At 44.4% G+C, this 24,447-nt stretch overlaps 1 protein-coding gene across 3 annotated transcripts in view; it reads right to left on the bottom strand.

Moving 5' to 3' along the window:
• The window catches only part of ZNF831 (zinc finger protein 831), a 106,686-nt gene that overhangs the window by 74,878 nt on the left and 7,361 nt on the right, over positions 1–24,447 (bottom strand). For 2 of the 3 annotated variants that reach the window (XR_545797.2, XR_011531249.1), the window contains exon 1: positions 16,508–16,873. The gene's annotated coding sequence lies outside the window, so the exon portion shown is untranslated. Of the gene's footprint in view, positions 1–16,507; positions 16,874–24,447 lie in introns of those variants that run through there. The other variant, XM_070589644.1, reaches the window with a different exon arrangement.

Raw genomic sequence — 24,447 nt, 5'->3', positions numbered from 1 at the left:
ACAACTGAAATTTCACAATGATGTAAACTATTATGAGCTCAATAAAAAAAAAAAAAAATGGTCTCAATCCTTCATGCCTCCCTGCTTCCACAGCCCTTGCAAGGAGACTTTGCCACTCTTCCCATCCAGAGCTGGAGACTTTCTATCCACCCTTCGATTCTGGGTCATAGAATGGCGTTAGCGATGCTGAGTTGGTTCTAAGCCTAGGGCCCAAGAACATTGCATGCTTCAGCTCTGCCTCAGCTATGAGAACAAGCCCAAGCTAGCCGACTGGAGGATGAGAGACTCTGTGGAGCTGAGACAAGCACTCCAGGGAGGCCCTCCTCATCCACCCAGTCCCCGGTGAACCTGGCTGCTGCCCACAGACACAGGAGTAAGCCCAGCCAAGACAAGAAGAACCACTCAACCCAGCCCAGCCTAAAATATCAACCCATGGCTAAATCAATGGTCGTCATTTTAAGCCACTATGTTTTGGAGTTGTTTGTCAGATAGCAAGAGCCAACTGAACATATAGTGTGACTTTCACATAGTGCCTGGCTAAGGAATTTTAAGACTAGTTTCAACCAGTGGTGATTTTTACTTTATCACATCCCTCATGAACTGTGACTCCACTGCCAGCCCACTCTTCCCAGGGCACATTGGTAGGAAAGATAACCACACCAGCATTGAGACAGGTCATTATTGATTAACCCCTCTGGAAATGGCATTGTACTTTCCATTTGCTTCAAATATCACAAGGTCTTGACATGCTTCAGACCTGAGTTTCTTCAGCTTCCCTTCTTCAACCACTGGTCACTCTTCCACGCTCACTTGGTGACGATGTCAGCCTCTGTGTCTGCTGATCTTTACCCTATTTTCTCACCTATTTCTTTGAAGGGCCTGGACAGCCCATAAATTAGCATTTTAACATATAGCAAGATTATCTTCCTTTGTTTCTTGGGGCAATCCAGCTCAAGCACTTGCATAATTTTTGATAGGCATTTTAGGTCAAAAACGTTTGCAGGAATGCAAAATGAACAGCTGGGAGAGAGGCCACAGCACACACAGTGGAGCTCTGACTGGGCAAGAGAGCGGGCAGCACGGAGCTCCACTCTCCTTGACTTAGAGAACGCGCTGTGGTCTGCCATGCTGGGTCTCATCATTGTGGGCTGTGCAAGAACGATGGGGGCCCTCGTGTTAACTAAGCACGAGGTTGATTTGGTAAAATAGTTTAAACAAAAAGTGGTGGAATGAATTAGCACTCTTCAGGATGACACTAAACGGAGTATACGACTATTCCAGTTTAGTTTCCACCCATTGAAAATTCATCTTTTCATCATTCAGGTGTTTACAGAGCACGTGCTCTGTGTCAGGTGCTGTTTTATGCGTTGATCTCCTTCAGGGTACACCAGTAAACAAAAGAGCTTATGGGACATACATTCTACTTAGAGAGAGAGATAAGAAAGTTTTAAAAACTAAATTATACAATGTGTCAGAAAATGGTAACTGCTGTGGAAAAAATAGAGTATAGTAAGGAAGGATAGGAGTGTGGTGGAGGGAGGTGGGGAGGGGCCCCGGGCAGGGAAGGTTGCCATTTTAAATGGGATAGGTCAGGTGAGCCTCACCAGGAAGGTGATGTCTGAACAAACACAGGAAGCTAGTGATGGAGCAAGCCATGCTGGTGTCTAGGGGAAGAGGGTTTCAGGCAGGGGGAACAGCCAGTGCAAAGGCCCTGAGGTTGGAATATGCCTGGCATGCTCGAGATGTGACATACTAAATCTAAAAGAAATGCACCCAGAGATACCAGCCTGTCCAACAATATTTTGCAATTCTTTCTGGGTAAATCTTCTATTTCCTTGAGCCTTTGTTTCCTCTACTGTAATATAGGGATAAAAATGTTTGTGTACAAAAGGACCTGAAATTGTAAATATGGAGGCACTGTTCTTAGCTAAATGACAAGTAAGAGCCTGTCTTTGTGACTGTTGGGGCTGTCATTCTCCTCTAAGGCAGATGAAGAAAGCATAGCTTAAATCTTTGTGGTTGGCTGAAAAAAGGGCTATCACAACCATCCAGGACCACCCCCCTTTTTCCACGAAACACAACGCTGGAGATGACCTTTGCTAGCCGTCATACATCCCAAGGGCAGCTCTTCCCACCACAGGCCTGGCCACGCTGTGGGTCCATCACGATCACTTGCAGCTTAGAACACGTAAAATGAAATGGTACATAACGCCACAATTCACGATCACCTGGTAAGCTGCAAACAGATTTATTTGTGTATGATGCAAAATAGTATAATTCAGAATATTGTATTGGTGACGGTTGTTGTTTTATATAATTACATTAAATAGTCAGGAAAGTAGCAAACAGATGCAACGCTGAGTTCAAGGCGGGGTAGGACAGAGGGAGCCAAATCGGGATGGGACTCAGAGGATTACAAGAGTTAACCCCTACATATTAAACTGCCCACTTTGGAAACACAACCTAGGGATAGGCACTCTCTGTAAATGCACGCAGTGTGCACACTAAATGCAATGCACGGATACACGTTACAGGAGGCCTGTGGGTTTTACTCATAGAAGTATGTCAGTTAGGACCTGCAAAGATGATCTTCTAGCTGCAGACTCACAGTTGACAAGAGCTCATGCTCCTCAAACTTCTCCGTCTTTCAACAGTGCCGTCTTGGTTTTTTAATTAAGGTACAATTTACATACCGCGCTATTCACCCTTTTTAATGTGTAAGTCTATGATAGACAGATATAGTTGTGTAATCACCAACAGAATCAAGAGACAGAAGAATGCCTTTCCCCCACAAATTACGCCATACCTCTTTTGGTCAACCCCTTCCGCCACCCGAGCCCCTCGCAACCAGAGATCTATTTTTGTCCCTATAGGTTTGCCTTTTCCTGGATGTCATATACATGGAGTCATAGACTATGTAGCTATTTCAGTCTAGCTTCTTTGGCCTAGTGTAATGCCTCTGAAATCCATCCAAGTTGTTGTGTGTTTCAGTAGTTCATTCCTTTTTATTGCTGAGTAGTATTCCAGCATGTGAGGGGGCCAGAGTTTGTTTATCTGCTTCCCCTCCCTGCTGGATGCTGTCTGAGGAGGTGCAGGTGGAAAGCCAGGGTAGTCACCATCGCCCAACAGCAGCGAGGCCACCCTTGCCCACGATGTCAGTGGAAGTCACATGGGGAGCAATAACAAGGCATCCTGTCTCTCCCAGGTCTTCCTGTCTCCCAGGGAGATGTCACTGACAGCCCATCAAGGAGGCAGCACTGCCACTCTTACAAGCAGACATGAGGAGCTTCTCTGGGGGGTCAACAGAGACTAAGTGGGCAACCTGGACTTCTATCCACCCTCTTCCCCTGCTGAGTAGTATCAGAGGAATCCAGCCAAAACAGAAGGTTTAATAAATCCAGACTCTCATAATGTAGCACCCAAAATACCCAAGTGCCAATCAAATTCATTTGTCATACCAAGAACCAGGAAGATTTCAAAACAAGTGACAAAAGACAAGCCACAGATGCAACACCAAGATGCAAGAGATTTGGAATGATCTGGCAAAGGTTTTAGAGCAGCCATCGTAAGTATGTCTCAATAAACATTTACGAATGTGTGTCAAACAAACAAAAAACAGAAAGTCTCTTCAGAGAAATAGAAAATAAAAGAACAACAAAATGGAAATTTTAGAAAAATTGAAAAATACTATAACCAAAATTTTAAAAACTCAGTGGATGGGCTCAACAGCAGAATGGAGGGGATAACAAAAAGAATTCACGAACTTGAAGGACAATAGAAATCTCCCAATCTGAACAACAGAGAGAAAACAGGCTGAGAAAACAGAACCTCAGGGACCCGTGGGACTAACAAAAGATACAACACTCATGTCATCAGAGTCCTGTGAGGAGAGGAGAAAGAGGACTGGGCTAAAACAGCACTCAGGGAAGTAACAGCTGAAAACTTCAATCTGGCAAAAGACATCAACACGTGGATTCAGGGAGCTAGTGAACCCCAAACAGGGTAAACTCAAGGAAATGCTCACAACACACATCATATCTGAACTCTAAAGACAAAGAAAAAATTCTTGAAACACTGAGAAAGAAATGACATCTTGCCTATAGGGAAAAAACCATTCTAATGACAGCAGGCTTCTCATCAGAAATTCGGAGGCTGGGGGCTGGCCTGGTGGCTCAGTGGTTAAGTGCGCACGTTCCGCTTCTTGGCAGCATGGGGTTTGCTGGTTCGGATCCCAGGTGTGGACATGGCACCGCTTGGCACACCATGCTCTGGTAGGCGTCCCACATATAAAGTAGAGGAGGATGGGCATGGATGTTAGCTCAGGGCCAGGCTTCCTCAGCAAAAAGAGGAGGATTGGCAGTAGTTAGCTCAGGGCTAATCTTCCTCAGAAAAAAAAAAGAAAAAAAAGAAAAATTTGGAGGCTGGAAAGAAGCAGCACAACATTTTTCATGGGCTGAAAGAAAAGAAGAGTCAACCCAAAATTCTATATCCAGGGAAAAGATCCTGCTTGAATGAAGAGAAAGCAAGACCTTCTCAAATAAAGAAAACAAAGACAATTTGTCACCAGCAGACCTACCCTATAGGAGTGGCTAAATGAAGTTCTCTAAACAGAAAGGAAATAATATGAGAAAGACACTTGGAACATCAAGAAGAAGAACAATGGACAGATTAGAAAATGTAGGTAAATATGATATTGTCTTTTCAATTTTCCAAGTGATGTTTGACAGTCGAAACAAAAATAACATTGTCCAATATGGTTCTAAATGTATGTGGAGAGAGGCAGCCCTGATGGCCTAGCAGTCAATTTCAGCGCACTCTGCGTCAGCGGCCCGGGTTCAGTTCCCAGGTGTGGAACCACACCATTCAGCTGTCAGAAGACATGCTGTGGCAGTGGCTCACGTACAAGAATGAGAAGAACATACAACTATACACAACTATGTACTGGGCCTTTGGAGTGGGGAAAGGAAGAAAAAAGGAGGAATATTGGCATCAGATGTTAGCTTAGGGTGAATCTTCCCCTGAAAAAAAAAATGTAAGTAGAGAAAATATTTAAGACAATTATAAGTGGGGGAGGGTAAAGGGAGGTAAAGTTTCTATATTTCACTCCAACTGGTAAAATAGTGACACCGATGGACTGTGTGAGTTCTCTATCTGTAACATAATACCTAGAGCCGCCACACAATCAAGATGAGGATATCCTGTGGAACCTGCCAGGACCGCAGGCCACAAACGTGCTCCCTCTGCAACCACACAGCCTTGGGCTGCAGAGGATGTGTCTGCAGCCTTCTTGACAGTGAAACTGGGACCCTGTGCAGCCAAAGCACAACCCAGCTGTGTCTGGGGGTCCACACAGAGTGGCTGCTCCCTCTGCCAGCCCTACCTCCCTCTCTGCGGCCCATGGACTCAAGGCCTCTGTCCCCACTGGTGTGCAGACTCCTAGTGAGCACCCACGTCTCCTGTTGTCCATCTCGTGTGTCCTCCCCGCACTCGAGAGCGTTGTCTGCTGTTTGCCCAGCAACTCCAGACAAGCTCCAGTCTGGCTAAACCGGCCAACTTCTGTGCTCTTCCATGGCCAAACCACAGCTTCTCCAGTGAGGTCTGAACCCTTTCCAAGTCTGCCCTTTCTCGAGTGATCTCTCTCAATCCTAGGGTACCATAGAGAGTTTCCTTACATCTCAGAGTGACTCTTTTATTACAGTGAATCACTCTGATGGCAAACTTCCCAGGGTGACCTACTGTGTGGCTTCTATATCCTGATTAGACACAGACTACTACAGAGGTGGTACTGAGAGTGGCCCCACGAGCTAGATCCCTAAAGATGGGATCTGAGGATTGACTTAGTTGTACCCTTGGTCCTGAGTGCGATGCTGAGCTCTTTGCCAATGAGAAATGTGATGATTGTAATCATGACATGCAATGGTGTCAATTAATCAAGCCATCACCTGTGGTTGACTGTGATAAAGTGCCAAGCGGAGCACTTGCTTTGGGGGCTCAAGTGGCTTCTGCTCTTCCTGTATGACAGTAATGATGACCATAAGGGCTGTGGTGTGAGATGAATTGTTTTGAGTGCCCTTGAGCACTTACAGAGAGAAAATGACAAGCTCGGGTCCGTTAACTCCCACCTCAAATCATGGTCTGAGGATCACACAGCTTCCGTGACAGCCTTAAAAGAATCTTTTATTCCTTGTAGCCACATGGCTGACATTGCTGAAAATCAAACACAGAATTTAATGGTGCAAGTTGCTGAATTAGAATAGCAGTTGAATTCATAGTCTCGCCAAGTTTCCTCTGTGAAAATTAGGGCATCAATCGGGTAAGAACAAGATCCTGAAGCTGGGAATAAAGATGTCTTGTTGGACTTAGCTAGAGAAACTGACACTGCTGGCCCCCAAGTCACTCTGAGCCTCTCTTCCCAGTAGCAGTACCTTCCCCCGCAGTGACCCAGAAGACTGGTCCTCCTCAGTGTGAAAATCCGGTGATACCCTCACTTGGGGAAGATGCTTTGAAGGGGGATGCTCATTCTGCTCAGAACCCCACCACAGCCACCCCCATTGCCAGCAGACCCATAATTAGAGTCAGGTCTCACCTTGATGCAAGGGGACAGGTACACACTATGACCCAGGAGGAAACAGCTTATGCTCCAAAAATGTTGGAGGCCCTTTCTAATAAAAATCAGCGGAAACCTGAGGAACATTTGTGTAGGAATAGATTCTAAGGGTGTGACACCAAAAAGGGCAGAAAACAACACCAGCGATCAGGCCAAATTCATTAACTTGCTAGAGATCCTCACTTTAATGTACTAGTCGTGCAGCTGGATGGGGTTTACCAGGTTACCTCGTTGGCTGACTGAAATTTGGACACAACGGTGACCTGTATTTAATGAGGCTGGGATGCCAGAGCTTCCAGGTGTGATGTGGAGGAGGGAGTCCAAAACCTTAGGTGAACAGGACTGGAAGTACCATGTGCAGCCTTCAGACCCAAGCCACCCCCCCACCCCAAAACTACAATGCTCCGAAGGGTTTCCTTTCACCAGGACATTGAGAAATACACTAGCGGGGGGGGGGGGGGGCGGGGCACACGCATCCCTGAAAAGCTCTGTGGTTGTTCTTTTTTAGGCCAAGTATGACTGCAGGGGATGCCACCCTTGAGATGGGCTCCCTGGTTTCAATGGGAGGATGGAATCCCAGGATATCAGAGGCCAAGTGGCAGCACTTAATTGTCAAAGGGAAAATGAGCATGCCAACCACAGGACAATAGGGACAAGCTAGGAGTCAGAATTCTTTGGGTCACAGAGACCTTCAGCAGTAGCTGATTGATGATGCGTCCCTAGGAGGGAAATAGTCGGTCAGCCTATTAGGATATTGCTTGATCCATATAACAAGAAACACTCTCAGTACGGTAGCTAGTACCCTGACTTGAGTCACCACATAGAGAATCACAGCCTGTCCCAGTTTTCAGACTTAAGTAAGTTCACAGACCCAGAGGCCCTTGATTGAGGGAAGCCTGGGTCCCCTTTAAAAAGGACCCTATACTGTTTATTGCCACACAGACACACTAAGTCTTCTCCTAGCCTCCCCCCAAAGAGACCTACGGCCACATACTAGAGTGGCTGTAATTTGGGAAAAAAGTAAATACTCAAACTTCTCAGGGATTACGAGATACTCCAAGAGATAAAGAACCCAGAGCAGGAAGAGAACCCAGAGGGTCTGCCGCGAGGGCAAGGGACACATGGAATGGGCAGTTGAAGAAGAAGGTCATAGACATGGACTGCAACCTCACGGCCAATTACAGAAATTCATCACAGTAGCTTTGTGTACAATCGCCATGCACATTATATGAATGCATTTATTTACTTACATCATCATTCGCTACTTCTTTCTCCTTCTTCATATTTCTAAATTTTATACATGAGTTATTGGAGGTTAACTTTACAACTTAATCTTTAGGGAATAGAATACTCAGTGAACCCTTGACTAAGTTTGAGGAGTAATTAATATAACCCATGATGGATACGATGACTGGGTCTTCTCATTTTTGAAGATAAGTGAGAACCTCACTTGCAAGAAGGATAGATGTACCTGGTTGGGTAGAGACATAGAGTTGTCTTATTGTTTTAAGGAAGTTCCAATGTGTGTAAAAGGGTGCATATGGAAGCTGCGTAGCCAAAGAGATCGACTATGTCAGTTATTGATTTATTGCCTCTCAGCTCTGAAAGCACCCTTCAACATACGCTGTATGATAAACAATGCAATTCCTTTAAGCTTTTCCCCTTTAAAGTGGGCACAGTGCTCAGTTTACTCAACAGAGGATGCTGGAGAGACACTTCAGGAGAGAAAGGCTTCCTGCAATTTCCAGCAGTGGCCAGGGAGAACGTCAATGGTATGGGTGTGAGGACATGTGCTGGACCCTGCCCCTGCCAATTGCCCCAGATACACTCCCTGTGCAACCTCTCAGCCTCAGCCTGGCACTAACATGCCTGCAGCCCCCACACGTGGAAACCAAAGCTCCTGCTTAGTCTGCACACAGCCTGCCCGTGACGCAGAGTGTGCACATGGATGTATAGCTCCTTCTGCCACCCCATGCAGCCTGCACACAGCCCACATGTGGCCAAGGCTTCCACAGAGAACCAGTCCACCTCCAACCCATGCAGCCCATGAGCTCCAACAGCCTCTGTTCCCACTGGTGTCCAGACTCCCAGTATACACCCTCATTTCCTATTGTCTATCGTCTGCTTCCTGCTTGCATTCCAGAGTGTTGCCTGTTGTTTGCCCAGCAATTCCAGACAAACTCCTGTCTGGCTAAACCAGCCAACTCCTTTGCTCTTCCATGGCCAAACCACAGCTTCTTCAATGAGCTCTGAACCCCTTTCAAGTCTGCCCTTCCTCTCAGTCCTGGAGTACAGTATAGAGTTCTCGTATGTCTTATAGTCACTCTTTTTTAGAGTTAATAATTCTTATTGCAAACGTCTCTTGTTGAACCTACTATGTAGCTTCTACTACCTTTGGGTCCAGAGTGCTACACCAAGATAGAGCACATCCCGGGCCATAAAACAAATCTCAGCCAGTTTAAAGAATTGAAATCATACAGAGTATGTTCTCTGACCATACTGGAATCAAACCGGAAATCGATAACAGAAGCATGACAGGAAAATCTCCAAACACTTGGAAACTAAACAACACACCACTGAATAACCCATGGGTCAAAGAAGAAATGTGAAGGGTGAATAAAAAATACATTGAATGAACGAAAATGAAAATACATCTCAGAATTCGTGGGACACAGCTAATGCGGTGCTCAGAGGGAAACTTATAGCATGAAATGGTTATATTAGAAAAGAGAGAGGGTCTCAATTAATAATCTAAGCTCCTACCTCAATAATCTAGTAAAAGAAAAGCATAATAAACTAAAATCACATCTAAAGAAGGAAATAATAAAGATAAGAAATCAAAGATTATACACCATGATCAAGTGGGATTTATACCAGGGACACAGGGATGGTTCAACATCCGCAAGTCAATCAACGTGATACACTACATCAACAAAATGAAAAACAAAAACCACATGATCATCTCACTAGATGCAGAAAAAGCATTCGACAAGATCCAACACCCATTTATGATAAACACCCTCAATAAAATGGGTATAGAAGGAAAGTACCTCAACATAATAAAGGCCATATGTGACAGACCCACAGCCAACATCATACTCAATGGACAAAAACTGAAAGCCATCCCTCTGAGGACAGGAACAAGACAAGGGTGCCCACTTTCACCACTCCTATTCAACATAGTACTGGAGGTGCTGGCCAGAGCAATTCGGCAGGAAAAAGAAATAAAAGGAATCCAAATAGGTAACGAAGAAGTAAAACTCTCGCTGTTTGCAGACGACATGATCTTATATATAGAAAACCCCAAAGAATCCATAGAAAAACCATTAGAAATAATCAACAACTACAGCAAAGTAGCAGGGTATAAAATTAACGTGCATAAATCAGTAGCATTTCTATACACTAACAATGAACTAACAGAAAAAGAACTCAATCCCATTCACAATCGCTACGAAAAGAATAAAATACCTTGGGATAAACTTAACCAAGGAAGTGAAGGATCTATACAATGAAAACTACAAGACTTTCTTGAAAGAAATTGACGATGACATAAAGAGATGGAAAGACATTCCATGCACATGGATTGGAAGAATAAACATAGTTAAAATGTCCATACTACCTAAAGCAATATACAGATTCAATGCTATCCCAATCAGAATCCCAAGAACATTCTTCACAGAAATTGAACAAACAATCCTAAAATTCATATGGGGCAACAAAAGACCGTGAATTGCTAAAGCAATCCTGAGCAAGAAAAACAAAGCCGGCAGAATCACAATCCCGGATTTCAAAACATACTACAAAGCTGCAGTGATCAAAACAGCATGGTACTGGTACAAAAACAGGTCCACAGATCAATGGAACAGAATTGAAAGCCCAGAGATAAAACCACACATCTATGGACAGCTAATCTTCGACAAAGGAGCAGAGGGCCTACAATGGAGAAAAGAAAGTCTCTTCCACAAATGGTGCTGGGAAAACTGGACAGCCACATGCAAAAGATTGAAAATTGACCATTCTTTTTCACCACACACCAAAATAAACTCAAAATGGATCAAAGACCTAAAGATTAGGCCTGAGACAATAAGTCTTTTGGAAGAGAATATAGGCAGTACACTCTTTGACATCAGTTTCAAAAGAATCTTTTCAGAAACTATAACTCCTCAGTTGAGGGAAACAATAGAAAGAATAAACAAATGGGACTTCATCAGACTAAAGAGCTTCTTCAAGGCAAGGGAAAACAGGATTGAAACAAAAAAACAGCTCACTAATTGGGAAAAAATATTTACAAGCCACTTATCCGACAAAGGGTTAATCTCCATAATATACAAAGAACTCACACTGCTTAACAACAAAAAAACAAACAACCTGATCAAAAAATGGACAGAGGACATGAACAGACATTTCTCAAAAGAAGATATGAATATGGCCAATAGACACATGAAAAGATGTTCATCATCGCTAATCATCAAGGAAATGCAAATCAAAACTACACTAAGATATCACCTTACACCCGTTAGATTGGCAAAAACATCCAAAACCAAGAGTGACAAATGTTGGAGAGGTTGTGGAGAAAAAGGAACCCTCATACACTGTTGGTGGGAATGCAAACTGGTATAGCCACTATGGAAAACAGTATGGAGATTTCTCAAAAAGTTAAAAATAGAAATACCCTATGACACAGCCATCCCATTACTGGGTATCTATCCTAAGAACCTGATATCAGAAATCTCAAGAGTCCGTTGCACCCCTATGTTCATCGCAGCATTATTTACAATAGCCAAGACGTGGAACCAGCCTACATGCCCAGAAACTGATGATTGGATAAAGAAGATGTGGTATATATACACAATGGAATACTACTCAGCCATAAAAAAAGACAAAATTGGCCCATTCACAACAACGTGGATGGACCTCGAGGGTATTATGTTAAGCGAAATAAGCCAGTCAGAGAAAGACGAACTCTATATGACTCCACTCATAGGTGGAAGTTAGTATATCGATAAGGAGATCAGATCGGTGGTTACCAGGGAAAAGGGGGGTTGGGGGGAGGGCACAAAGGGGGGAAGTGGTGTACCCACAACATGACTAACAAAAATGTACAACTGAAATCTCACAAGGTTGTAATCTATCATAACATTAATTAAAAAAAAAAAGAAATCAAAAAAGTTGGAACAGAAAAATAACAGAGAAAGTCAATGAAGAAAAATCTTGCTCTTTAATAAGAACAATAAAATTGATCTTTAGAATCTCTACGAAAATTGAGAGAGGAAAAATGAGAGAAGACACAAATTACCAGTATCAGAAATGAAACAGCGACTATCACCACAGACCTGCAGACGTCAAAAGGACGATAGGGGAATATTGTGACTAACTCTATCCACGTAAATTTGACAGCCTAGAAGAAATGGACAAATTCTTTGAAAAACACAAACTACCACACTCAACCTATTATGAAATAATTTGAATAGCACTATAACAATTAAGAAGATTGAATTTGTAATTTTAAAACTCCCAAAAAGGACATCTCCAGGTCCTGATGGTTTCACTGAAGAATTCTGCCTAAGGTTTAAAGAAGAATTAACACCAATTCTACAAAACCTCTTCCAGGAAATAGAAGAGGAGAGAACACTTCCCAAGTAATTGTATGAAGCTATGTGTTACCCTGACATCAAATCCAGACAAAGACAGTAAAAAGAAGAAAGAAAGAAAGAAAGAAAGAAAGAGAGAGAGAGAGAGAGAGAGAGAAAGAAAGAGAGAGAGAGAGAGAGAGAGAGAGAGAGAGAGAGAAAGAAAGAAAGAGAGAGAGAGAGAGAGAGAGAGAGAGAGAGAGAGAGAGAGAGAGAGAAAGAAAGAAAGAAAGAAAGAAAGAAAGAAAGAAAGAAAACTGCAGAGCAATATTCCTTGTGAACATGATGCAAAATCTTTCACAAAATATTAGGAATTATACACCACAGCCAAGGATTCCAGGGATCCAACAATGTAATCTACCATATTAAAGTAAAGAAGAAAAATCACTTGATTACATCAATCAATGTAGGAAAAGTTTCTGGCAAAAGTCAACACCTGTTCCTGATCAAGTCTCTCAGGAAACAAAAATAGAGTGAAGGCTTCTCAACTTGCTGAGAGCATCTACAAAACATCTACAGCTAAGGTTCTATTCAATGGGGAGAAACTGAAAACTGCCTTCCTAAGACTGGGAACAAGACAAAGAGGCACCTCTTATCATTCTTATTCAACATAGTACTAGAAGTTCTAGCCAGTGGGATAAAGCAAGAAAGGAAATAAAAGACATACCGATAGGAAAGGAAGAAATAAAACTGTTCCTATTTGCAGCTGACGTGATTGCCTACGTAGAAATCCCAAGAAATCTACAAAAAATTGCATAGAACTGTTAAGTAAGTTCAGCAAAGTCAGAAGATACAAGATCAACATACAAAATCAATTCTACTTCTATATACTAGCAATGAACAATTGGAAACCAAAATTAAAAATACGATGCCATTTATAATCACTCAAAAAAATGAAGCACATAGATGGAAGTCTAACAAAACACATACAGGACCTATATGCTGGAAACTACAAAACAGTGATGAAAGAACTCAAAGAAAATCCAAATAAATAGACATATTGTGTTCATAGACTGGAAGGCCGAACACAGTAAAGCTGTCAATTCTCCCCAAATTGATATACAGGCTTGATGGAATTCTTATCAAAATCCCAGCAAGATTTTTTGTAGGCATAGGCAAGATTATTCTAAAATTTATATGCAGAGGTAAAGGAACTAGAATAACTCAATTTAGAGAAAGGAAAGTAAAATGGGAAGAATCAGTCTACTTGATTTGAAAACTTACCACATAGCTGCAATAAGCCCATGTTGTGTTGGCAGAGGTATAGACACACAGATCAACAGAAGAGCATTTTGTTAAAAAAGCCAATATATTAATTATAGGGGAAACTGTGTATGTGGCCAAGGGCGGAAAGGGGGTATATGGGAACTCTCTGTACCTTCTACTTAATATTTCTGCAAACCTAAAACTGCTCTGAAAATAAAGTCTATTAATATTAAAAAACAAGAAGAAAAAAAACAGAAATAGACCAACACAAATATGCCCAACTGATTATTAACAAAGTTTCAAAAGTAATTTATTGGAGGGAGTAAAACCTGTTCAATAAATGATGCTGGAGCAATTGAAAACCATAGGCAAAAAAATAAACCTCACACCTTACTTACACAAAAATTAACTCAACATGCTAAACAGGCTTAAATGTAAAATGTCAAATAGAAAGCTTCGGAAAAAAACTAGGAGAAAATTTTCAGGATCAAGGACATAGGAAAGAGTTCTTAGACTTGACACCAAAAGTTTAAGTCATAAAGGGAAAAATTAATAAATTGGACCTCAACAAAAAAGATTTGCTCTTTGAAAGCCCCTGCTTTGAAGAGGATGAAAACACCAGCCACAGAGCAGGAGAAAATATTCACAAACCACACATCTGGCAAAGGACTTATGTGTAGAAGATATAATGAACTCTGAAAACTGAACATTAAAAAAAAATTCAACAACAATTGAATTAGAAAATGAGCAAAAGACCTGAAGAGATATAGCAGCAAAGAAGACACACAGATGGAAACAGGCTCACCAAAGGCCGTTCAACATCAGTAGCCATCAGAGAAAAGCAAACTAAAACCACAATGGGATATCACTGCACACCCGTCAGAGTGGCAGAAATAAAAAATGGTGACAACGCCAAATGCAGGTGAGGATGTGGAAAAACTAGACACATCGCTGGCGTGAATGTGAAGTGGTACAACCATCCTGGACAAGAGTTTAGCAGTTTCTTAAAAAAACATTAAACGTGCAACTGCCAATCAACCCAGGAATTGCACTCTCGGGCATTGATCCCAAGAAATGAAAACTTATGTTCACACACAAGCCTGTACACGAATGTTCACAACTGCTTTATTTGTAAGAGCCAAAAACTGGAATCAGCCCAGATGTCCTTCAACACATGAGCGTTTAAACCAACTGTGGTACATCCGTATCATAGAATATTACTCAGCAATAAAGAAGAGAGAATTATTACATGGAACAATTTGGATGAATCTCCAGAGAATTATGCTAAGTGAAAAAAGCTAATCCCAAAGGCCACACACTGTATGATTCCATTCCTGTAACACTCTTGAAAACAGATTATGGAACTGGAGAACAGATGAATGGTTCCCAGGGGTTAAGAGGAGGGGAGCAGGAAGGAAGTGAGTGTGGCCACAAAGGATCCTTGTGATGATGGAAATGGTCTACATCTGACAGTATCAATGTCAATCTCCGGGTTGTGATTTGAAAATATTATCATTGAGGGCAACTGGGAAGGAAGTACATGGAATCTCTATGGAAAATTTCTTACAACTGCACTCAAATCTACAATTATGTCCAAACAAAAAGGCTAATTTATAAAATAATACATAGTAAGTAAATAAAAAGAGAGAGAATTAAAACAGGAACAACCTTTGCAGCACGTGAGTCAGTGTTATTTACTACAGCATCTAAAATTTACCTAAAACCATGTCCCTAGCCCTGAGGGCCACAAGGCTACCCTTGGAGAAACATTGACTCAATGGACATCATTTTCCTTGACATAGTTTTCTTTGTATCAACTCACTTTTCCTTATGTACCCTTACATTCAAAGGACATCTTACGTCACTGCTATCTATGGAGAAGCCCTGCCATTGCTCTGGATGCAAAGTGATCATAATGAAACCGGAACTAAAACAACAAAAACCTGCAAACACCTCTCAATTGGTTGCAAGAAAGCGTAGAAAAGGATGCCCCAAACAGAGTCTTCAGAAATTCCTGAATTTGACCCATCCAGAGCAGCCCAGCCATCAGTGAGGTCCCTTTGGGATGACCTGCTCAGGTGGGTCAGCAGCTCCTCCGGCTTCATGAGCATCCCCCTCCGCCGACTTCCCGCTCCAAGTGCAACTGAGGCAGCAAATCTTCATCCTTCGGCTTCTCGGAACCTTCCCACAGCCCCCAAGATTGATGTAGAAAATAAGCACTTGCTCTAATTAATATTAACCTTGTGATCCTAAATATTTGCTCTCAGCAGCAATGTTAGGGTGGTCAAAAGGCACATTATTTTAAACCGGCCCTGACATTTATTCTGTTTTTCCCAGTCAGCTCATGTTATCGTTTCTCTAAGTTGCATCCTGTCCCCTGTTGCATTCTGGCAGATAACATCTCTGGTTTCATTCTTACAGAAAGATTTGCTACGGGAACGGAGGAGCGCATTACCTCTCAGAGCATGGGCTCCACGGCTTATCTGACAGACCCTCCATCTCTTTGCTATTTTGGATACTGGGAAGCCAAATACGTGCATAAATACATGCTCCAGGGTCCATGGTCCCTTGTAAATCTCATTGAAAAATGCTACCCTTGGTGGTTGATCAGTAGAACCGCCATAAATAGTACCTCTATCAAACATCTTGCTATTTAGATTATACTGTACATTTTGTTTTCAAACTCTTGAGCTAATATAACTGATGTTTCTAACCAAGTCACGTCATCTTCAGTTTAATTAGGTCCATCTTTGGAAAAATAAAACTGCTCACAAAGCAGCAAATTTCTTTATAGGTTGTTTTTAGGTTTAGAAGAACATGGATTGTGGACCTCGTTTCTGACAGCCATTACAAATTGCAGTAAATATTTTGACAAAAGCAACAGTAGCATTAAGCACACAAGAGATTTGCTGAACTGGGTCAGATCCATTTTTACACAGCATTTTCTTTTTAATTGTGTGCTTGAAAGTAAATATATCCGTAAGAACAGAGGGCAAAAAAAGAGTTGCTTTTTTAAAAAACTGACATCCTCTGTACGCTTATCTTCGCGGAGCACGTTACATACCTGTACGAAGAGTGACGTATTTCCAGCCAGTGATGCTCCGATTCAAACATGGATGACGTGGCCTGAAACTGAGAAGACACGCATTGCTCCAGGAAAGACCCCTGGGCTGGCCGCCCAGAGGAGACAGGAGCTCGCGGGCCCTGCTCCCACTCCGCGGAGGGAGGCCGCAACTCTCTGCCGAGAAGGCGCCTTCGGATCCTCTCCCAGTGCCCACTCTGCAGGCAACATCTCAGAGGACGGAGGCATGCTCCCTGTGTATTAGAAAATGAAAGAAAAAAGGATGGTCTCCCATTGCTTGGCCTTTGAGTCAACTCCGTGCTTCACTGAGAAAAGCACCATTTTGAGCAACCTAGAGGAGACTCAAGCAGAGATGAAACTTGGGTCGGCTCAGAAATAGGAAGTCAATTATTTTCATACGTTACTTAATGTCACAGAAGCAACCCTTAGAAAACAGGAAGAGATAGACGCAGACAGGGAAAAAATAGAGCCACAACTCATGTTTTTAGTAATTGTGACTATTGATCTAACAACCCATAAGCAGAGACTGCTGCCTGGCAGTGGAGGCGTGCAGCTCACTGCCTTAAAGATGAGGCTGTTCTGTGCAATAGTATGAACTAGAGCCAGTGTCATCATTTTCCTGGACATGGGGCTGGAGCATCTGCAGAGCCTCCACCTGTAAGCCTGGAGCTTCCTGAGGGCCCAGATGAGCAATTCCATCACAGGTATGACTGCAGGAGGCCTCTCAAAGATCTCTATGATGCGGTCTTTATTTAAATTTTGATATTTCATTCAATATGGAATTTTTTGCATTAATTTTTATTTTTAAGGTACTGCACTAAAATATTGTCTTGATGATGGAGTTTTGGGTGCCCCTTAAATTCTGCACCCACAGTAAGATCCTCTCTCCCGACACCCTGGTGCCTGCCCTGCTCTCTGACTTCGAAAGGAGCAAATACCAGAGTGATGGATAAAACACAATTATTCCAAATGGGGGAGGCTAAGAGGCAAAATGGTTCTCTAAACCAGGCAATGAGCCATTGGAAAGAGATGCATTTGGGGGTGAGACAGGGCAGACCAGACGCAAAACTGGCTGTGCAGAGTGGCGGTGTGTCAGCCCCTGTAGGCGGTTTCCCGTTGCTTTGAAATGCACCATTTTTCCACTGGAAAGAGGAATGTTTTCTTGTCCCACTTTGCCATCAACAATATCCAGCCTCCAGAGACTGGAGTAAGGAGGGATGAGCGAGGCTCCCTCGGCAGGGCCAGGCGCTCTCTGAGGGGCCTGGGCCAGATGTTGCCCCAGATGAGCCAAGGAAGAACAAGGAAGGCCTCAGGGACGAATCTGTCTCTATATCCCAAAAGGACATCGATTTGCCCTTTTTCTCCAAAGTTACAGTCTGAATGCACTTCATTAAAACAAATTAATGAAAAGGTTTCCTGAACGAGGGCTACTTAAAGCGCGCACACACACACACACACACACACACGTTTGGAGTTGATTGAAAATAAACGTATCAACAGATGAACGGATAAACAAAATGTGCCCTGTCCATCAATGGACTATCACCAGGGAATAAAAAGGGAGTGAAGCACTGACACCTGCTACAACGTGGATGAACCTTGAGGAGGCGATGCTGAGTGAAAGAAGCCACACACAAAAGGCCACATTTTGTAGGATTCCATTTATATGAAATGTCCACAATAGGCAACTCGGTAGAGACAGAAAGTAGATTAGTAGTTGCCTGGGGGCGGGGGAGGGAGTGGAGTGACTGCTAATGGGTATGGAGTTTATTTGGGGGTGCTGAAAATGTTCTGGAATTAGATAATTGTGATGACTGCACAACTTTCTGAATATACGAAAAACCCCTAAATCGTACATTTTAGAAGAGTGAGTTTTATGGTTTGTGAGTTATATCTCGATATAATAATCACTCCCCTTCCAATTTTTCTAAGCACCGTGATATAATTCAACTCTCCAGAGGGTGCAACAGATAACCAGTGAGCTAAACATGTGGCAATACTCACCAAAGAAAAAGAAAAATTATTTCGAAAGAATGGTGAACTTGCTTTCTGGGGGCTTTCTTCCCCAAGGAAACAAAGGAAAATGATATATTACCCCCTTGCCAAGAGCAAGGCTCATTTGGCAAAATTGCAGTCTTCAATGACTGCTCTTTAAAACAAAGCTATCTTGTGCAGCTAAAAGAAAAAGAAGCAAAAGGAGAAGTCGTCAGACACCCTAGATGTCCAAGTGAGACAAGGCGGGAAGAACAAGGCACCCAGGGTGATGCCACGTCGTGCTTCCACCTGCTGCACACACATTCCTGTCGAGAAGCTGTGGAGGGGGAGCAGAGTGATCCCCTGCCTTTGGGGTTGGGTCCCCGGGACCTTCCCCAGTTCCCAAATGTGCAGTCACATGGCAGAAAGCCACAAGGAGGGGGATTGGCTGCAGCTGGCCCGCTTCTTGCAACTCTAAGTGCAGCCACCACCCGGTTCCCCCAGGGCCGAGCGTGAGGATGAGTCTGAGCAGGAAAGCTGGGGCCTGGACCTCACCCAGCCTCACCAGCAAGCAGGGCACTAAGGGTGCTTCTCAGGGCCTCGGGTGAGTCAAACCAATAGTGACTACGAGACACGTCTCTCGGGCTCATCCCCAGGTGCTGTTCCTCTCCCCCACATCCGGCTGCCTGCCTCCCTCTCCCCCACTGCAGCGGCCTCTTCAAAGCACTGAACCGACCCAGAACAGCACCTTGCACAGCGTCGTGGTCCCAAAAGTACGTATTAAATAAACGAACAGGAAGGGATGAATACGTTTGTTTCAACACTCTTGTACACACCATGGAACACAATTTGTGAAGAGCAAAGACCGCACAAGACCAACCAAGACAGACCGGATCCCTTCCTCTCCAGAGGATGGACACTCTCTCTCTCGGGATGGACACTCAACACATCTCTCGTTTTATGTCTCCGCCCCTTCTCAGGCTCCCAAGTGTCATAAGTGATCCTTCGGGGGCCCCCCTCTGTCCCCACCAGGCCCTTGCACACACTCCACCGCACACCCAGCGGGTGTGGACAGTCAGCCCTCGGTCAACATTCCTGAAGGACAAACCCTACCAACTCCGGCACTTCCTGACCAAACTCAGACCTCACATTGAGAGACTTACAAACTCACAACCAGGGGGCACCTGCCTGCTGTGGGAAAGCTCCAAGGCTCCCAGCGGCCTGTGATCAAATGTAGAGTGCTGTCACAGCGGGCTTCTCACAGGGGCAGTAGGACACGTTCGCTCTGGGGGTCCACAGCCTCGTGCCTCGGGGACACACGCACAAGGATTTTCACGTAAGCCCTGCCCTCTTCGGGTTCAGGTCCCCTTAGCATCCTCCACACGCTCTCCTCACTGTCAAAAGAAGTCTGTAATCACAGTCCACGTGTGATGAGAAATGGGTTTGAACCTGTCGAGCCCCTTTAGCAAGGAGCCCTCCACAGATGTGTGACATTGTGCTGATGGCTGTTGTTATCATTTCTGGGCAGAGAGAGAAGTGTCCCCCCCCCAGAAGTGTAATTGCACGAGTGCCCCAGGCAATTAACTGTCTGCGCGTCCTCAGGGCCACTCCAACAATGTTTTTATTTAAAACATGATGCATGCAGCCAGTTTTTGATTATCCGTGGTAATAGGGGTCAAGGATCAGCTGAATAATTGAAATGGAAACTTTTTTCCCAGCGAGTTTCGCTCTCCTCCACCTCCTTCCTTCCTTCCGCTCAGGAGAGAGGCGCTGTTGGATTATGGAAGGGCCGCTGGGCTGGTCTCCATCCCGCCCCGCCGGGACTCTGTGACCGGCTTTCTGCAGGACGCTGAACAACGCCCTTCCCTTCAGTGGGGCTGTGAAGGGAAGGGGCTGGACCACAGCCTGCCTTGTTCCTCATCACCAAGCTGCCTGTCATCTTCATTTATATGTATGACGTATTTCTTCAAATCCACTTGCTTTTATCATTTAATTTGTCCCAAGCTGTCATCATAGTCGATGTGAATATATTTTTGTAATATCTATTAAAATAACTCCCAAAGGATTACACTTTTTTTAAAAGATCTATCAAGAGATACCACCTGACCCTGGCCTGGATCCTAGAACAGAAAGACAACATTCATGGAAAGACTGCTGAAATCGCACTGAGTCTGGAGTTCAGTTGCAGTCACATGCCAACAACCTCCGCTTCTCAGGCGTGACGCGTGCCCCGTGCACCCGTAAGATGCTCACGGGGAGATCTGGGGTCAAGGGATGTGGGAACTCCTCGCTCTAACTTTGCAACTTTTCTACAAAACTAAAATGATTCCAAAATGAAAAATTTATTAAAAAGAAAAAAAGTGTTCCACCCAAAGTTAAGAAGTTAAAAAAAAAAAATTAAAAATACCCACAGGGTCTGCATAGAAGTCTTTGGGAAATCTCAAACCAGAATGTGTGTTGGCCCTCCCAACTCAATTTTCTGATGCCAGGGATGGGTTTGGGTTAGTTTCTCTGGCCCAAATTCCCCCTGGGGAGGGCTGAGGGAGGAAGCCAGAACCAGAACCAGGTTCCAGAACCAGGCTTGGTGGGCAGAGTGCAGAAGTTGGCCAAGATGATGTCCTTCTGACTCTCGAGAGGGTTTCCGTGACTATCCTGGTCCCCTCTTCCTGTACAACGCAGGCTTGTGGGGATAAACGCCCCCCCGTCTTCCCTGACTCTTTCTGGAACAGCTCCCATCTCGCTGATGGAGATCGCTCCATCACGCTGGCTCCTGGCACAGGGCAGTGACTGTGGCGCGTGGGGGAAAGGTACAAAGCTTCCTGGGGCCCATTACACCCGATGTTCTCGCCGTAATTGGCTTCTGCAGTTCATTTGCCCAAACCATCGCCCCTGGCTGCCCTCTCGCAGAGTCACACATAATGAAAGTGCCTGAGTGGCAGACAAAAAGCGAGGGGAAAGCAGGGCATGTGGTTTCCCTACAAACTGTATCCCTATTTAGGACCACGTGATGTGGCTCCTGAGCGCTTGGCGATCAGACTTTTAATCATAGAGTGTAAAAGTGAAATCACTTCCAGCGCCTCAAGTGGATTTGTTGGCATCACCCACTGTTTCTGTAGATTAATTTTTTTAGTCCAGAAAGAAAAAGCCTTACCTTTCAGCTATAACAGAAAAAATTGGTTCCCCGCTCCTCCCACTCTCAAAAGTTTCTTATGTAAGGGTTTGTTTTCTTGTTTTTTTCTAAGGGGAGGAGTTCGCTGGTCCAGATGGGGAACAAAATGGTGGGGAGAAGACCCCACCCCACCTCACCACTTGAGAGATCAGCTAATCAGTGTCTTTGGGATGTATTTACAAAAACAATGTGTTTAAACATTCAAATAGATTAAAACACAGATTTGTATATTAGCGTCTGCCAGCTGCTTCTCCAAGCCAAAACTCCTTTTGTCCTTGTGAAACCAAATGATGATTGCTCCTCGAATCCAAGTCCTGGCCTGAAAGACCCTGGCCCTTCTCAAAGATGTGGTTTTCTCTTCCTCTTGGCGGCCTCCGAGCTCACGTTCTGGCATTATTTCTCACTGTCCTATCCTCTGGATATGTTCTTACTGTAAGTTCTCCCAAATCCTTTTTCAAAGGAAGCAGAGCTCAAATTGCAAGCCACCCAATTTCCCTCCAGAGTTCAGAATCCCAGCTGCACTCAGACGGAAGAGCTAGCATGACCTCGGTGTCACCGTTCCTGCAGCAAAGGGACCACCAGCTCCAGCAACCAGCAGGACTTGTTTTTAAGTGCCGGGAATCTCAGGGTCTTTGGTTGAGCATCAGGGAAAACACACAACCCATCCATACATTCCTGAGGTCGACCATCACTTCACACCTTCCAGGAGAGGTTTTCCAGCACATCTCTTAAGGTCGGACTCTGAAGATGGTCTTCCCAACGCAGGAGAATTTGCCCTTTCATTCAGGGTCCCAAACTCATCTTTTACCATTCCCAAAGGATGAGGGCTCCTGGAATTTAGAGCTAAAGTACTTCAGGGGTCATCTAACCCAGCGATGTCAAGTACAGGTGCACATGTCCCCTTCCCTTCTGACATCCATGGCTACTTGGTCACAGCACTCTTCCCACAGAGCCGGTATCAGAACCCTCTTTTCCTGCACCTCCAGGAAATCATTCCCAGTAAGATTCGGCATCTGAGCAAAAACCAATTTGCCACGCCCTCGTTTTACAGATCACAGAAGTGGGACCAGGACTCACCTCTCATCAGAGCCCATGCCATTACCCACACCAGCAAACTCTCACTGCCATTGTTTTCGTCATGGTGTTATATGCATATACATGCAAAAGCACACATACGTACAGGTGTGTGCCCATGAAAACATTGATGCACGCGTGTGCCCAGGCTTGCCTATTTTCCTCTCTGCTAAAATGTGTTCCGGCTTTGTCCAATCTCTTCCTTCACTTCCCACTGCCTGGAGAGGGTTTTGTCTTCACTAGACTGCTCTTTAGTCTTTTATGTGATTCATAATCAAGATAATTGAGGAGAAAATAAGGACAAAAGCCAAACAGGCAGATTCTAACCAAGAAAGCAATGAAAGAAGGCATCACCCTCCCAGGTGTCAGGGAAACTGCCCTCAAAAGCTACTGCTTCCACCAAATAGTTCTTGAGTTCCAGCCAGGTTCCAACTGGTGTTCTAGGGCAAAGGATGAGGGGAGAATAAGACAGAGAAGGTCCTTGCCCTTGTGGGGCTGACATTCCAGTGAGAGAGATGACTGTGAAGAAGAAAACCCAGAAATGAGTGCGGTGATTTCAGGTAGAGATAAGAGCAATGAAGAAAGAAAAATGGGGTTGTATGGCAAGTGGTGATGGAAAGGGAAGAGGGAGCATCCCTGAGGAGAGATGAGGAAGATAAGAAGCATTCAGCCATGGAAATCTGAGGGCAAGGGCTTCCAGACAGAGGGAGCATTAAGTGCAAAGGCCCTGGGGTGAGCACACACATGTCAAGTTAAAACCAGAAGACAATGGGTGTGCAGAGTAATAGCAAAGAAGTACCAGAGATGAGGTCAGAGGGCATGCAGAAGATAAATGATGCAGAGCTTTTTAGGCCACGGGGGAAATTTTATTCCATGTAGCATAAGGTTTGGCACAGAGATGGAGAAAGCAATTGAGCGAAATACCAGGACCAGAACACAGGAAGGAACTTCTCACAGAATTTGAGGAAGAGGGGCATTGGAGTTGCCACAGGAGGAGAGCAAGTGGATGGAAAAGAAAGAAGAAATTTTACAAGTATCGCCATGGATCATGGTTCTACTTCCAAGTGCCCAAGAAATGCAAGCAAAGAACGTGAGTTATCAAATCGCTTGCTGTTTGCCTCACTTAATCTGGTGCTCACAGAGCTGCTCTGAGACAGGGCCACAGTCCCCATTCCAAAAGGGCTACATGTACATTCTGTGGAATTTGCCAGTATGTGTGAATCTGCATGTACGCATCCCCAGAGAAGTCCCAGTCCCGGAGGCGTGTGTCCCCCTTGCTGCAGTAGGACAATCTGCTCCAGGCTGTTCCAACATCCCATCCTCTGGGAGGCACAACCCCACTCGCCCAGGCAGCAGGTGCCTCCTCCACCCCCAGGATCCCATGGTCCCTTGCACCTTCTGACTCGCGCCCTCAGGACAGCGTATAGTCGTGATTGGTTTGCACATCAGTTTCTCTCATCAGACTATGCACTCCTTGAAGATGAGGACAAGAATTTAGCTTTCTTAGCTGAGCTCCAAGTGGGTCCTTGGGAAGCAACCACTGAAGGAAGCCTCTCAGCCGTGTTGGCAGAGAGAAAGTTGCTTGTGGCTTTTTCAAAGGAAGAGTTCACTCCAGCACAAAGCAGCAGGCCAGCCATTCCCTCTTGGAGGCCATGCTGGCCAGGGCATCTTCCTACTGAGCCCACAGCCCTCTGTAGCTCTGGGT

Source organism: Equus przewalskii, chromosome 21 (genome assembly GCF_037783145.1).
Source record: "Equus przewalskii isolate Varuska chromosome 21, EquPr2, whole genome shotgun sequence".
Taxonomy (NCBI): domain Eukaryota; kingdom Metazoa; phylum Chordata; class Mammalia; order Perissodactyla; family Equidae; genus Equus; species Equus przewalskii.
The sequence above is the reverse complement of the archived record's forward strand: the minus strand, read 5'-3'. Positions and strand labels throughout refer to the sequence as shown.